At 40.3% G+C, this 17903-nt stretch overlaps 1 protein-coding gene across 1 annotated transcript in view; it reads left to right on the top strand.

The window, feature by feature from the left end:
* The window catches only part of LOC150091547 (cholesterol transporter ABCA5-like), a 389022-nt gene that overhangs the window by 42087 nt on the left and 329032 nt on the right, over positions 1 to 17903 (top strand). The window lies entirely within an intron of this gene.

Here is a 17903-nt window from a genome sequence, read left to right as displayed (position 1 = left end):
GTAACTCTATATATATATAACGACTTAATCGTAACAAATAATTAATACATAACTATAGTGGTACACGTGATATGGAAGTTGTATAAAGGGAACTCGTAGAAAACACTAGATACCGAAAAAATAAATATAGCGTTATAACTGTTTTGGGATATAACTTAAGGATTTAATTTTTGTTTTGAAATTTTATTGAATTAAATCGGAATCATGACTCTGACCAGAGCAGCAAAGCAAAAGGCTCAAGCAAATGGGAGTGCTGTGGTTCAGGGGAGAACTGAGGGGGGGCTGTTGCCCTCTGAATCACAGTCTTTTAAAATGCACTGTTTGCTTGATGTTTGCGGAGCAGTCGGGTACGGGACATGATACTGCCAAGGGGGATGTCTTTGTGTGTGCACGATGTAAGGAGTGCAAGGAAATCAGGCGACAACTCAGCGTTGTTATGGGCCTTTATAAGAGCTTGAAGGACAGGGTGGATGCCCTCGAAGGAAATAAATTGAGGGGCCCATCAAGCTCTCAGCTGCCCACATCAACGCCAGAGCTTGCACTTGGTCATCAGGCAACACAGAGGCAGCCCCCTAGGCAGAATGCGCTGGTCCCACAGGAACTAGTAGTTGTTGGTGACTCTATTGTCAGGGAAACGGGGAACATGCTTTGTAAAAAGGATAGGTGGAATAGGACCAGGGTATGTCTGCCAGGGGCAAAGGTTGATGACGTTGTAGAGCGGATATCATCTTTTAAGGGCACAAAAGGTGATATAGTTGTACACGTTGGCACTAATGATATTAAGAGTAGGAGACCGGCGGAATTACTTAGCAAGTACAGGTCACTGTTGAAAAAAAGCCGTGAATTAGGGTTGAATTTGAAAGTGTCTGCAATTCTGCCCAGACACGATAGGAGGGAGTATAAGATGAGAGCCTTGTCGATCAATTCGGCCCTGGAGGGATTGTGCAAGGCTCAAGGGGTAGAATTTTTTTCAGCCTGGACTGTACTTGTTAACAGGAGAGATTGCTTCTACAGGGATGGGATACACTTAAATAGAAAGGGTGCAAGAATTTTTGCTGATGCTGTCGAGGCAGTGTTAGGTGGGTCGGAAAACTGCTAGTTGGGGGGATACAAGGAATAATAGATTAACAGTAGCCACTGGCAGAGGTGGAAGTGATTCTTGCACTGCTTCTATTGAAATGAGCAGAAGCCTGAAAAATAAGATGCAGGATATTTCAGAGACTGCTGGGAGTCATTGCGGAACAAGTAAACACATGGGTTGTGTTAGGGTAGCTAAGAATAGAAACAGGTGCATGTATACCTGCGTGTACACCAATGCTAGGAGTTTGGTAAATAAATTTGAGGTATTGCTCAAAACATCAAAGGCAGATATTGTTGGGATATCAGAGACGTGGTGTCACACAGATATAAGTAATGCGGAACTGGAATTTGGGGAATACAATGTGTATAGAAAGGATAGACAGGGGAGGAGGGGTTATGCTATTAGTTAAGAAACACATAAAGTCCAAGGAAGTGAAGCCAGTCGACATCGATGGTTAGGGCAGTGTCGAGTCAGTTTGGTGTGACATAAGCATAGGGAAATCAAAATTCAGAGTAGGAGTGTGCTATAGGCCTAATGACTCTGATGAGTATAATAAGATATTGTACAGGGAACTAGGTGGCAGTGATCACAGTGTGTTGAAGTGGGATTTACTCAAGGAGGTAACTACCATCAGAGGTAAAGGGAAGGGTTTTTGTTTTCGTAAAGGCGACTATGATGGTCTGAGACAGTATTTAAATTCTATACAGTGGGACCAACTGATGATGTTACCAACAGCAAACTCAAAATGGGAAGCATTCAAGGAACTAATCTTGGAGGCTACCAGGCTTTACATACCAACTAAGAAATATTGTTCAAGGTTTAGGCCTAAATGGTTGTCAGATGAACTAATGAGACATGTGGCAGAGAAGAAAAATGCATGGGATACATACAAATTAATGGGAAACATGGAAGCCTATGATAGATATAAGTTGGTCTGTAACCAAGTCACAAAGGAGATTAGGCAGGCAAAAACAGACTACGAAAAATCCTTGGCAAACGATGCAAAAAAAAAGAGAAAAGAGTTCTTTACATATTTAAACTCAAGAAGGAAAGGGATGAATCAGATTGGTCCACTGGATATTGATGGTTCAACAGTTGAGGATCCTGCTCAGGTGGCTAACAATCTAAACGAGTATTTTGCATCTACATTCACGCATGAGGAGTTATTCACGAAGGAGAATGATGTAGGTAAAGTAAACATTGGCAGGGAGCTGGATGATTTTGTAATAACTGAGAGGAAAGTGGAGGAGAGATTGTTGAGGATAAACATAAAAAAGGCACCTGGGGTGGATGGGATCTATCCAGTTATATTAAAGGAGGCAGCAAAGGAAGTAAGCAAACCCCTAGCCATAATTATGAGAGCTTCTTTGGACTCAGGGGAGGTACCCATAGACTGGAGATGTGCAAATGTAACCCCAATTCACAAAGGAGGATCAAAGGCTGACACAAGTAATTATAGACCTGTTAGTTTACCTTCTGTTCCAGGTAAATTAATGGAGGCACTGGTTAAAGAAGCACTGCAGGATCATATAGACAAGAATTCAGTTATAGCTCAGACGCAGCATGGTTTTGTTAAGGGCAGGTCTTGCCTGACCAATTTGATTGGATACTATGATGTAGTCACAAAAGAACTGGATGCAGGGAATAACTTTGATATTATATATTTGGATCTTAGAAAGGCTTTTGATACTGTTGCACATGGGAGACTGCTGCACAAATTGGAGCAGTGTGGCATTGGAGGCAAATTGCTGCTATGGATAAGGGGATGGTTGAGTGGCAGGAGACAGAGAGTGGTAATCAATGGACACTGCTCAACGTGGACTAATGTTATTAGTGGAGTTCCTCAGGGTTCATTGTTGGGTCCGTTGTTGTTTTCGGTGTTTATGAATGATATTGATGATGGGATATCAAGTTTAATGTCCAAGTTTGCAGATGATACAAAGGTTGGCAGGGTTGTTAAGGACACTACTGACGCTATGCTGCTGCAACAGGATCTGGAAAGGTTGAACAGATGGGCTGAGAGGTGGCAAATGAAGTTTAACATTGACAAATGTAAAGTACTACATATTGGAAACAGTAACCCCAGAGCAACGTATCAACTCTGCGGTACTACACTGACAGTGGTGGAGAATGAAAAGGACCTGGGGGTAATTGTGCAGGCAGATATGAAGTTCTCTGAGCAGTGCAGACGAGCTGCAAGAGTAGCTCATGGTGTCTTGTCAATGATATACAGGAATTTTTCTAGCAGGGATAAGGAGGTGATTATTCCCTTGTATAAGGCAATGGTTAGGCCACATCTTGAGTACTGTATACAGGCATGGAGGCCTCATTTCAAGAAGGATGTAGAGCTGCTGGAACGGGTACAGAGAAGGGCAACAAGATTAGTGAATGGAACAAAGGGTTGCTCTTACGAAGAAAGGCTTAAGTTTTGCAAATTACAGAGTCTGGAGACTAGGCACCGGCGAGGTGATCTGATAGAGGTGTATAAGGCTTTGAATGGTTTGAGCATGCTCAATGCCAATGGGTTTCTTCATCTTGCTCAGAATAATCACCTCAGAGGGCATAAATTCAAATTGAGGAAGGACGGATGTCGGATAGATGTGCTGAAATTTGCCTTTGGCCAGCTGGTGGTTGGTTGGTGGAACCGACTTCCATCACTTGTTGTTGAAGTTGATAGCCTAAACAAATTTAAAGCTCAACTGGACAGGTATTTCGAACGAACGGAGGGGTGAAATGGGAGTGGTGTGTGTGTTTTTTTTTTTTTTTTTGGCTGATGCTGAATAAGCTTGCTTTCTTGCATCATATGCCTCTACTAATGCTTATGCTAATCTTGCTCAAGTTGCTGACAGACTGAACAGGTATTAGGAGTTCTTTATTGAGGGGAATTCCTGAAGTTCATTAGAATCTAAGAGGGAGCAAAATGATTTTGTGATAACTGAGAAGAAAGTGGTAGTGGAATTGTTGAACACCAACATAAAAAAGGCACTTGGGGTGGATGGAATCTATCCAGTTATATTAAGGGAGGCAGCAAAGGAGATAAGCAGACCCTTAGCCATAATTGTGAGAGCATCTTTGGATTGAGGTAAGGTTCATATGGACTAGAGATGTGTAAATGTATCCCCAATTCACAAAGGGGATCAAAGGATGACGTGAGTAATTACAGACCTGTTAGATTAACTTCTGTTCGGCAGAAAATAATGTAATTCACTGCCTGGCCCTATAAATATTTATATTTATTAATGATATTGATGAAGGTTTATTGGTCTTAATGTCAAATTTTGCAGATAAACAGGTTGGCAGGGTGGTTAATGACAGTAACCAGGGTAAGCTACAGAAAAAGATCTGAACAAATTAGGCAGATGGGCTGAGAAACGGCAGTTGAAGTTTAACATTGAAAAATAAGAGTTACTGCATTTCACTGCCTGGCCCTATATATACAAAGGGTACTAGGAAAGTTTTGCAATACAGCTTTGTTTATTTAATTTTTTCGAAGTAATTTCCTCTACATTCAATACACCTCTCCATCCTCCAAAACCAATCTTTAAACCAGTTCTGCCAAGTTTCACTAGGGAGTAAAGCACACTCGTTGTCCCAAGCCCGTAGAAGGTCCTCATCACTGGAAAACTGCCTCCCTTTTAGCTTCATTTTCACATGCGGGAACAGTGCAAAGTCGCAGGGAGCAAGGTCTGGACTGTAGGGAGGGTGCTTGAGAAGTTTCAGTCCTGTCGTGGTCAAATATTCGGTGCAGGCTTTGGCGCGGTGAGCTGGAGCATTTTCGTGATGGAGGTACCAGGTGTCCATTCTTGACTTTGGCCGCAGGTTCTTCATAGATCCAATGACTTTAGGCAGGCATTGTTCAGTATACCACTTAGCTGTGACTGTCTTCTGCGTGTCCAAAATGACACGTTCTACAATTCCACTCGATTTGAAAAATACAGCTATCATTTTCTTCTTTACAGATCGGGATTTTCTGACAATTACGGGTGTGTCGTCATCATCAAAGACCCAAACTTTGTTTTGAGCCTTGGTCGGCAGATCGTAATAGTACAGCCAAGTCTCGTCACCTGTCACGATGTTGTTCACATACCGAGATTGTCCTTTATCAAACTTTTTTAACATCTCCCGGCACCAAGTCACACGTCGTGTCATCTGCTCTTCAGTCAGTTGATGCGGCACCCAGAGAGAACAAAGTTTCTTCACGTGCAAATGATCTTGCAGAATCGAACGAATTGCTGGTGCATTTAGGCCCAAAGTATCCTCTATCTGTTGGTAGGTCACTCGCCTGTTTTCGTCAAGCATTTTCCTCACAGCAGTAACGTTTTCCTCCGTAACTGACGTTCGTGGCCTTCCCGGCCTCTCAGAATCCTCCAGAGTGAAATTTCCCCTTTGGAATTCTCTATACCACCTAAATATCGTTGTACGATGTGGACAATCATCATCTTGTGCAAGAGTCATTTCTTCTAAGCACTGGTCTATGGTTAAACCACGCACGAAATTATACCGCAAAACTGTCCTTATCTCATATCGTGACCACGATGCCATCGCAAGCACTTTACACTCTCACTACTAATGAATAACTGAGCCCATCGACTTGGCGCGGCGGCTACTATGCACGTATGAACATGTCTCAACATGCAGCAACAAGCAGCTTCCTGTGATTCATTGTTGCGTCATATTGCAAAACTTTCCTAGTACCCTTTGTATTTATATTTATTAATGATATTAATTATATTTATTAATGATAATTCACTGCCTGGCCCTATATATATTTATATTTATTAATGATATTGATGAAGGTATATTGGTCGTAATTTCAAATTTTGCAGATAAACAGGTTGGCAGTGTGGTTAATGACAGTAACCAGGGTAAGCTACAGAAAAAGATCTGAACAAATTAGGCAGATGGGCTGAGAAATGGCAGTTGAAGTTTAACATTGAAAAATAAGAGTTACTGCATATGGGTAGCAGTAATCCCAGATTAGCATACCATCTGTGTGGTACTACACTCAGGGCAGTGGAAAATTAAAAAGACATGGGGCATATTTGTGCAGTCAGATATGAAGTTCTCTGAGCAATGCAGACAGGCTGCTAGGACAGCTCATGGAGTTTTGTCTATGATGTACAGCAGCTTTGCTGGTAGGGACAAGGAAATGATTATCGCATTGTAAGGCAGTGGTTAGGCCACAACTCTTGAGTATTGTATACAGGATTGGAAGCCTTAATTTACCAAGGATTTTGATCTGCTGGGAAACGGGGGGGTGTTTAGAATGAGATTGTAGTAGTAGTAGTGGCAAATGATGCAAGGAAGCAAGCTTATGTAGCATCTGCCAAAAAAAAATAACACACACACACACACACACACACACACACACATACACACACTTCATTGTTACCCCCCAAGAATTTGTCTAGTTTTTCCTTAATTCATTCAAACTATTCATTTCCACAACAACAGATGGAAGCCTTTTCTAGCAATCAACCACTTGCTGGCTGAAGGCATACTTTCATACATCTATCCTGCAACCATCCTTCCTCAACTTAAATATGTACTCCCTCATGTGTAATCTCAGCAATAGGAAGAATGTCATTCACATTCATCTTACTCAATCCAGTCAAAGCCTTAAACACCTCAATCAGATTACTCCACAGGTGTCTAGTCTCCAGATGCTGCAATTTGCAGAACTGAAGCCATTCTAGATAAGAGCATCCTTTTGTTCCCTTCACCAATCTGGTTGTCCTTCTTTGCACCTGTTCCAGCAGATCTACATCCTAAAGTGAGACTTCCAGCCTTGTATACAATACTCTAGATGCAACCCAACCATGGCCTTGTACAAAGGGATAATCATCTCTTTATCCATACTAGCAAAGTTTCTGTATATCATTGACAAAACCCCATGAGTTGTCCTGGCAGCAAGTTGCACTGCTCGGAGAATTTCATAACTGACTGCACAATTATTCCTGGGTCTTTTTTATTTTCTACTATCCTGAGTGAGTTCTACACAGTTGATAAGTTTCTATGCGATTACTGCTACTCATATGCAGTACCTTGCATTTGTCAATGTTAAACTTTGATTGCCATTTTTCAGGACATCAATCTCATTTTTCTAAATATTTTTGCAGTAGGATACTGTCATTACTTTCATTAACCACCCTGCCAACCTTTATATCATCTGAAAACTTTGACATTAAGTCTGATATACCTTCATCAGTATCATTAATAAATATTGAAAACACTAATGGGCCCAGCACTGAACCCCGGGGAACTGCACTTTTAACATTAGCCCATGAAGATCAGTGCCCATTGATAGCCACTCTGTGTCTTCTTCTTTTTCTTCCACTTAACAATCCCTTTATCCTTAGCAGTAACTTGCCCTTAATTCCACAATGGTCCAGTTTATACAGCAGTCTTTTATGTGCAACAGTATCAAAACCTTCCTGAAATCCAAGTGGATGATATGAAAATTATATTTTGCCTCCAGTTCCTTGGTCGCTCTGTCACAGTAACCTATCAGATATTAGTGGTAGTAGCAAATGATGCAAGAAATCAAGCTTATATGACATCAGCCAAAAAAAAGTGGTTCTGTGATTTGTGTCAAGTAAATGATTTGGTTCTTATTTAGCTTTGCAGTTTTCATAATTGAGAAAAAGCAAGTCAGACAAATTATAAATGCTGAAAATCATACAAGAAGTGGACCATAATACTCACATGAAGTGTATTGATATTGCATTGATGCTAACATCCATCTGTCTACATTAAGTGTACGATAGTGTTCAAGCAGGATAGTGTTCTGTCTACGATAGTATTCAAGCAGAAGAAAATTGAAATAGTGTTCAAAGACAGAGTAAGTGGCAAGATAAAACGTACCTGAAGGATCTAGAGCTCGAGGTGCTGAAGTGGTTTAAATAGGCACATTGCATCAAGCAATCAAGTAACAGAACCATGGTTTGGGTCAGAGGCAGCCCAAAAAGGTGGGGCTAGATAATTTTAAGGTGTCTAATGGCTGGATAGAAAGAGTTAAGAAGAGACACAATCGTGTATACCAATGTGTGCATAGTGAAGTGCTAGCATGTGTAGAGATGTCGGATATGTGGTAAAATAATCTGCCAGCTATCTTCAAAGTATTCAGCCTTGAAAATTTTTCCGATGCATACAAGATGGTCTTGTTTTTCCATCTTTTACCTGATAAAACATTACACATCAAAGGTGAGAAGTGCAGTGGGGTAAATTGAGGAAGGTAAGGCTTACAGTCCTGTTATACTGCAGTGAAAGTGGAAGGAGAAGCTTATGCCATTGATGATAGGGAATGCAAATCTCCATGATGTTTTAACAGTGTATGTACTTTTCTTTGCACTTATCAATCAAAGATGACAGCACAGATGACACCCAATTTTGAATATTTTTTACGCACATTTGATGACAAAATGGAATCAAAGACATTACCCATTTTTGAATATATTTTTTAGGAGCATTATGTTCCAAAATGGAATCAATCAAACCAACAAAATCAGGTGGAATCAGTAAAACCAATGTAATAAAAATCTTGGTCCCTCATCAGTTTGCAAATTTGAGATCCAACAAAAATACCTTGTGTTAGCTTCTGTTTGCTGATCTATGGGAATTTAGTACAAATGTAATTAAAGCAGGGGCCTTCCCCTGCTTTAACTACATTTGTACTAAATGATGTGCAAGAGTGAAATGAAGACAGGTTTGGGATCTACCAGTGGTTTATGAACTGCGTTCTTTGATCTAGGCAACAAACTGCCTCTCTTTGGCCACATCTTGACATCCAAGTTCTTACTCTTTGCCTGACTGTTGGAAAGCCAGATTGCTGTCTAAGTAATATGCCTATCACTTTAAAGCCAGCACAGACAACTATGTTCTTCATACTTATATTTGTACAAGTATGAAGTACAGATAAGTACAAGTATATATTTGTACTTATATTTTATACAAGTAGCTCACCCTGTGCATGTTTATTTGAAATGCACAGGGTGAGCTACTTGGATTGATCCATATATATATATATATATATATATCCATTGTGGAACAACACACTTTTGAGACTCCTCTTTGATGAATCAATAAAAAGTCTCCACTGTGTAAGATTGTAACTAATTCCTACAAAGTTCATTAAGTTCATATTGCTCCAAAAACCATAGAATTGTCCTCAGAAAAGTAGGCTAGGTCTCATTCTCTGTGTTTGTACCATAAGAGAAACGTCCCATGTGCTAGAAGATTTTTTGACGAGTCTAAAACCAAGGATTTCTGCAGATTCTTTTGCTAAATTTAAATCTCTTATCAGATAATTGAGTCCATGCTGTGCAAACAATTGAGGGCTGGACTCAGTATATCCAAGCATGAGTTTAGTTTCATATTAAGAAGCTTCACTGTTAGCACTCTCTGCTGCTACATTCTCCAATATAAGTGGAGGGCATGGAATCGGCAAGTTATCTCCATGTGAGACTGAATTTAATGGCAAATGGAATATTAGGATACACAGTGCTCTTCCTACTCTTTGTATTCGGCCCTGGAAAGATTGTGCAAGGCTCAAGGGGTAGAATGTTTTTCAGCCTGGACTGTACTTGTTAACAGGAGAGATTGCTTCTACAGGGATGGGATACACTTAAATAGAAAGAGTGCAAGAATATTTGCTGATGCTATCGAGGCAGTGTTAGGTGGGTCGGAAAACTGCTAGCTTGGGGGGAGACAAAGACGAATAGATTAACAGTAGTCACTGGCAGAGGTGAAAGAGATTCTTGCACTGCTTCTATTGGAATGAGCAGAAGCCTGAAAACCAAGATGCAGGATATTTCAGAGACTGCTGGGAGTCATTGCGGTACAAGTAAACACATGGGTTGTGTTAGGGTAGCTAAGAATAGAAATAGGTGCATGTATACTTGCGTGTACACCAATGCTAGGAGTTTAGTAAATAAATTTCATGAATTTGAGGTATTGCTCAAAACATCAAAGGCAGATATTGTTGGGATATCAGAGACGTGGTGTCACACAGATATAAGGAATGCAGAACTGGAATTTGAGGAGTACAACGTCTACAGAAAGGATAGACTGGATAGGAAGGGAGGAGGGGTTATGCTATTAGTTAAGAAATACATAAAATCCAAGGAAGTGAAGCCAGTGGACATCGCTGGACAGTGCCGTGTCGAGTCAGTTTGGTGTGACATAAGAAGCATTGGGAGATCAAAATTGAGAGTAGGAGTGTGCTATAGGCCTAATGACTCTGATGAGTATAATAAGAAACTGTACAGGGAAATAGAGTGGGCCAGTAAATCAGAGTCTTATAATGGGAGATTTTAATTTCCCAGATATTGACTGGAATTTGGGGGCTGGTCACTCAGACACTAGCAAGGCTTTTGTGGATTTATTGGATGATTGTTTTCTACATCAGCATGTTCGGGAGGCAACTAGAGGGAGGAATACTCTTGATTTGATTCTCAGCAGTGATTCTTCATGCATTAAGAATCTGCCGATAAATGAACCACTAGGTGGCAGTGATCACAGTGTGCTGAAGTGGGATTTACTCAAAGAGGTAACTACCATTAGGGGTAAAGGGAAGGGTTATTGCTTTCGTAAAGGCGACTACGATGGTCTGAGACAGTATTTAAATTCTATACAGTGGGACCAACTGATGATGTTACCAACAGCAAATGCAAAATGGAAGCATTCAAAGAACTTATCTTGGAAGCTACTAGGCTTTACATGCCAACTAAGAAATATTGTTCAAGGTTTAGGCCTAAATGGATGTCAGATGAACTAATGAGGCATATGGCAGAGAAGAAACATGCATGGGATACATACAAATTAACACATGACACAGAAGCCTATGATAGATACAAGTTGATCTGTAACCAAGTTACAAAGGAGGTTAGGCAGGTGAAGGCAGATTATGAGAAATCTTTGGCAAGGGATGCAAAGAAAAACAGCAAAGAGTTCTTTACTTATGTAAACTCTAGAAGGAAGGGGATGAATCAGATTGGTCCACTTGATATCGATGGGTCAACTGTTGATGATCCTGCTCAGGTAGCTAACAAACTAAATGAATATTTTGCATCGACATTCACACATGAGGAGTTATTTAGCGAGGGGAATGCCAGAAGTGTATTCGACTCTAGCAGTAAGCTATAGAATCTTGTAATAACTGAGAGTAAAGTGGAGGAGAAATTGTTGAAGATAAACACAAGAAAGGCACTCGGGGTGGATGGGATCTATCCAGTTATATTAAAGGAGGCAGCAGAGGAAGTAAGCAAACCTTAGCCATAATTATGAGAGCTTCCTTGGATTCAGGGGAGGTACCCACAGACTGGAGATGTGCAAATGTGACCCCAATTCACAAAGGAGGATCAAAGGCTGACACAAGTAATTATAGACCTGTTAGTTTAACTTCTGTTCCAGGTAAATTAATGGAGGCACTGGTTAAAGAAGCACTGCAGGATCATCTAGAAAAGAATTCAGTTATAGCTCAGACGCAGCATGGTTTTGTTAAGGGGAAGTCTTGCCTGACCAATTTGATTGGATACTATGATGCAGTCACAAAGGAACTGGATGCAGGGAATAACTTTGATATTATATACTTGGATCTTAGAAAGGCTTTTGATACTGTTGCACATGGAAGACTGCTGCACAAATTGGAGCAATGTGACATTGGAGGCAAATTGCTGCTGTGGATAAAGGGGTGGCTGAGGGGGAGAAGACAGAGAGTGGTAATCAATGGACACTGCTCATCGTGGACTAATGTTATTAGTGGAGTCCCTCAGGGTTGAGTGTTGGGTCCATTATTGTTTTCTGTATTTATAAATGATATTGATGATGGTATATCAAGCTTAATGTAGAAGTTTGCAGACGATACAAAGGTAGGCAGGGTTGTCAAGGACACTACTGACACTATGCTGCTGCAACAGGATCTGGAAAGGTTGAGCAGATGGGCTGAGAGGTGGCAAATGAAGTTTAACATTGACAAATGTAAAGTACTACACATGGGAAACAGCAACCCCAGAGCAACGTATCAACTCTGTGGTACTACACTGACAGTGATAGAGAATGAAAGGGACCTGGGGGTGGTTGTGCAGGCAGATATGAAGTTCTCTGAGCAGTGCAGATGGGCTGCAAGAGTAGCTCATGGTGTATTGTCAATGATATATAAGAATTTTTCTAGCAGGGATAAGGAGGTGATTATTCCCTTGTGTAAGGCAATGGTCAGGCCACACCTAGAGTACTGTATACAGGTCTGGAGGCCTCATTTCAAAAAGGATGTAGAGCTGCTGGAACGAGTACAGAGAAGGGCAACAAGATTAGTGAATGGAACAAAGGGTTGCTCTTACGAAGAAAGGCTTAAGTTTTGCAAATTACAGTGTCTGGAGACTAGGCACCAGCGAGGTGATCTGATAGAGGTGTATAAAGCCTTGAATGGTTTGAGCATGCTCAATGCTGATGGGATTCTTCCTCTCGCTCAGAATAATCACCTGAGACGGCATAAATTCAAATTGAGGAAAGACAGATGTAGGATAGACGTGCGGAAATTTGCCTTTAGCCAGCGGGTGGTTGGTTGGTGGAACAGACTTCCATCCCTTGTCGTGGAAGTTGATAGCCTAAATAAGTTTAAGGCTCAGCTGGACAGGTATTTCGAACGAACAGAGGGGTGAAGTGGAAGTGGTTTTTTTTTTTTTTTTTTTTGGCTGATGCTGCATAAGTTTGCTTGCTTGCATCAAATGCCTCTACTAATGCTATTGTATCCCTCTACATTAACTAAGAAAAAGTAACAGGCATCATAGTGGTTTGTAGTCTCCCCTCAAATCATGGGAAATGCAAACGGCACAGTCTTTTTTTTACCATTTTTCCACAATCTCAGTGCTTTAATGCAGGTCCAGCAAACTTTATGTGGAGCCCATTGTTTATCTTGGTCACAAAGTTTCACTCCAAAATAAGCACAATACAAATTTTTTTTACAAATTATGTAAGACCTTGTAATAGTGGCATGTGATGCAAGAAAGCAAGAGTATGAGCTTATGCAGCATCAGCCAAAAAAAAAAAAAAAAAAAAAATTCAAACAACCATTCTCTTTAAATGTTTGTCCAGTTCCTCCTTAAATTTATTTAACCTATCAATTTTCACGACAGATGAAAGTTTATTCCAGCAATTAACCACCCGCTTGCTAAAGGCAAATTTCCGTACATCTATTCTACATCTGTCTTTCTTCAATTTGAATTTATGCCCCCTTAGGTTCGTAATCAGAACAAGTGGAAGAATCTCATCAGAATTCAGCGTGCTCAACCCATTCAAGTCCTTATACACCTCAGTCAGATCACCTTGCAAGTGCCTAGTCTCCAGCCACTGCAATTTGCAGAACTTAAGCCTCTCTTGGTAAGAGGATCCCTTCCTTCCCCCTCACGAATCTTGTTGCCCTTCTCTGTACACGCACAAGCAAATCTATATCCTTCCTAAAATGAGGCCTCCAGACCTGTACGCAGTACTCAAGGCATGGCCTGACCATTGCCTTATACAGAAGGACAATCACCTCCTTTTCCCTGCTAGCAAAATTCCTGTATATCATTGACAAAACCCCATGACCTGCCCTCGCAGCCTGTCTGCATTGCTCTGAAAACTTTATATCTGACTGCATAATTACTCCCAGGTCTTTTTCATTTTCTACCACCTTAAGTGTAGTACCACACAGTTAGTACATTTCTCTGAGGTTACTTCTACCCATATGCAGTACTTTGAATTTGTCAATGTTAAACTTCAATTTTCACTTCTCAGCCCATCTGCCCAAATTTTCTAGATCCTGATGCAGTAGCACACTGCCATCACTGTCATTAACAACCCTGGCAACCTTTGTATCATCTCCAAACTTCGACATTAAGCCTGATATACCTTCATCAATATCATTGATAGATATACAAAACAACAGTGGACCCAACACCGAACCCTGTAGAACTCCACTAACAACATTAGTCCACGAAGAGCAGCACCCATTGATTACCACCCTCTGTCTTCTCCCACTCAACTATTCTTTTGTCCATTGTTGCAACTTACCCTTAATACCATTCTGCTCCAATTTGTACAGTAGTCTTCCGTGCGCAACAGTGTCAAAAGCTTTCCTGAAATCCAAGTATATCATGTCAAAATTATCTTTTGCATCCAGTTCCTTTGTAACCACATCATAATATCCTATCAAATTTGTCAGACAAGACTTTCCCTTAACAAACTCATGCTGTGTCTGAATTATTGCTGCAGTCTTGTCTAGGTGATCCTACAATGCATCTTTAACCAGTGAATCCATTATTTTACCTGGAACAGAAGTTAAACTAACTGGTCTGTAATTACTCATGTCACCCTTCGATCTCCCCCTTTGTGAACTGGGGATACATTTGTACATCTCCAGTCCATGGGGACCTCCTCTGAATCCAGGGAAGCTCTCATAATTATGGCTAAGGGTTTGCTTACTTTCTTTGCCTCCTCCTTTAATATAACTGGATAGATTCCATCCATCCCAGGTGCCCTTCTTATATTTAACATCAGCATTTTCTCCTCCACTTTGTTCTCAGTTTTTACAAAATCGTTAAGCACCCTGCTACAATTTGTAACCTTCTGGCATTTTCAGTCCTTAATAACTCCTCATGTGTGAATGTAGATGCAAAATACTCATTCAGTTTCTTTGCTCATCATCAACAGTTGAACCATCGATATCAAGTGGACCAATCAGATTCATCCCCTTCCTTTTAGAATTTATATAAGTAAATAAATCCTTGTTGTTTTTCTTAGCATCCTTTGCCAAAGATTTCTCGTAATCTGCCTTCGCCTGCCTAACTTCCTTTGTGACTTGATTACAAACTAGCATATATCTGCCATAGGCTTCTGTGTCGCCTGATAATTTATATGCATCCCATGCATTTTTCTTCTCTGCCACGAGTCTCGTTAGTTCATTTGGCAACCATTTAGGCCTAAACCTTGAACAATATTTCTTAATAGGTATGAAACTTTTAGTAGCTTCCTTGAATTCCTTGAATGCTTCCTACTTAGATTTGCTGTTGGTAACATCATCAGTCGATCCCACTGTACAGAATTTAAAAACTGTCTGAGACCACTGTAGTCACCTTTACGGAAGCAAAAACCCTTTCCTTTATTCCTGATGGTAATTATATCTTTAAGTAAATCCCACTTCAGTACACTGTGATCACTGCCACCTAGTGGTTCCTTTATCTGAAAATTCTTAATACACGAAAGATCACTGCTGATAACCAGATCCAGAGTATTACCCTCTCTGGTTGCCTCTCGAACATGTTGCTGCAGAAAACAATCATCCAATAAATTCACAAAAGTCTTTACTAGTGTGTGAGTGACCAAACCACAAGTTCCAGTCAATATCTGGGAAGTTAAAATCCCCCATTATAAGACATTCTGATTTACTAGCCCACTCTATTTCTCTGTACAATTGTTCATTGTACTCATTCTAGTCATTAGGCCTATAACACACTCCTACTCTTATTTTTGCTTTCGCATTTCACACTGAACTGACTCAACAGTGCACTGTTCATCTAAATCAACTGTATGTACTTCTTTTGATTTTATGTTTTTCTTAATTAGCAGCACAACCCCTCCTCCCTTCCTATCCTGTCTGTCCTTTCTGTACACATTGTACTCCCCAAATTCCAATTCTGCATTCCTAATATCTGTGTGACACCACGTCTCTGATATTCCAATAATATCCGCCTTTGATGTCGTGACAAACACTTCAAATTCATCAAATTTATTTACTATACTTCTAGCATTGGTATATATGCAAGTATACATGCACCTATTCTTATTCTTAGTTACCCTAACACATCCCTCACCTGTTTCACGATGACTGCCATCAGTCCCTGAAACCTCCAGCACCTTTCGCTCCAGGCCGCTGCTTATTCTAATAGTAGTAGTGCAAGAATCACCTTCACCGCTGCCTGTGGTTACTTTTAACCTTTTAGTCTGTGAATCCCCCCCAAGCTAGCAGTTTTCCGACCCACCTAACACTACCTTGATAGCATCAGAAAGTATTCTTGCACCCTTTCTATTTAAGTGTATCGCATTCCTGTAGAAGCAGTCTCTCATGTTAAGAAGCACAGACCAGGCTGAGAAAAATTCTACCACTTGAGCCTTGCACAATCTCTCCAGGGCCAAATTGATCAACAAGGCTCTCATCATGTACTCCCTCCTATTGTCTGGGCAGAATTGCAGACACTTTCAAATCTAACCCTAACTCATGACTTTTTGCAACATTGACCTGTACTTGTTAAGTAAATCTGCAGATCTCCTACTCTTAATGTCATTGGTGCCAACATGTACAACAATATCACCCTTTGTGCCCTTAAAAGATGATATATGCTTCACAACGTCATCAACTTTTTCCCTGGCAAACATACCCTGGTCCTATTCCATCTATCCTTTTTACAGTTCTAGAATAGATGTGCAGAAATTTGCCTTTAGCCAGTAGGTGGTTAATTGCTGGAACAAATTTCCATCTGTCGTGGAAGTTGATAGGTTAAATAAATTTAAGGAGGAAGTGGACAAGCATTTAGAGGGAATTGTTTTGTATTTTTTTTTTTTTTTTGGCTGATACTGCATAAGCTCATACACTTACTTTCTTGCATCACATGCCACCATCACTACTACTACTACTACTACACGATATGTTACCCATCTCCCTGACGGTAGAGTCACCAACAATAACTAGTTCCTTTGGGACCTGCTCATTCTGCCTTGGAGATTGCGCTGTGTTGCCTGATGCACAGGAGTGAGCTCTGACATTGAGTTGGGCAGCTCAGAGCTTGATGGGCCCCACATATTAATTTCTTCGAGGGCATCTACCTTACACCTCAAGCTCTTAGACGCCCATTAGAATGCTGAGTTGATGCCTAATTTCTAGACATTCTCTGCACCTGGCACATGCAAAGACATCCTCCTTGGCTAGATCATGTTCTGTTCCAGAGAGTTCGGCAAACATTTCACAAGTTGCACATTTTTTTAGGCTCTGATAGATTGGAGAATCGCCCTCCCTCAGTTCTCCCCCGAGTCACAGCACTCCTGCCACTTTGTGCCTGTTGCTTTGCTGCTCTAGTCTGGGGCATGATATTTTAAATTAATAAGATCAATAAATTTAATTAATTAATTGTCAATACTACACTATCTAATAGAATCCTAAATGCAGTGATGCATATTATGCTATCTTTGCTTGAGGACTACATAATTTCTGCAAATATAACAAAATAAGTTTAGATTATTCAAACACTTTCATGAAGACACTTTACTCACTTTTCAGCACGAGTTTGACACGATAACCTCGAAAATAAACTGAACTCACACTGATAAACATTGCTGCATGGAACTCTCAAGGCCAAAGAACAGGTGACTGAAGGAAGTGTTGCCAACATGTGAAGATTTACCCTACATATTCTCAATATTTATTCCTAACTTAATATATTCGGTAATACAATTCATGACATCAACTTAAGTGATCTGTGAAAAAATGTTACCTAATAGAAAAAAACGAGTAACATGTCTGAAATCAGTGTAAAAAACTGAGTTAAAAACAGCTGTTAGTTTACAAACATCAAAAACCATGCAGAGTGATTCAATTAAAGGTATGATTTGATATTGTATATGAGATCCAGATGTAATCACAGGCAATACTGTACATGATCTCAAAATAAGATTTTTAGTTGTGTTTTCATTAGTTCTAAAGTCTCCCTCCCTCTCTCTCCTTCCTGCCCCTCTCTCTTGTCACTTTTTAATATGTTTTGAAAATTTCTTGAAAATATTCTGAAATACTTATGTT

The sequence above is a fragment of the Mastigoproctus giganteus genome, chromosome 1 (assembly GCF_048544385.1).
Source record: "Mastigoproctus giganteus isolate SK-2022 chromosome 1, ASM4854438v1, whole genome shotgun sequence".
Classification (NCBI taxonomy): domain Eukaryota; kingdom Metazoa; phylum Arthropoda; class Arachnida; order Uropygi; family Thelyphonidae; genus Mastigoproctus; species Mastigoproctus giganteus.
This window is presented reverse-complemented; position numbering and strand designations above follow the sequence as displayed.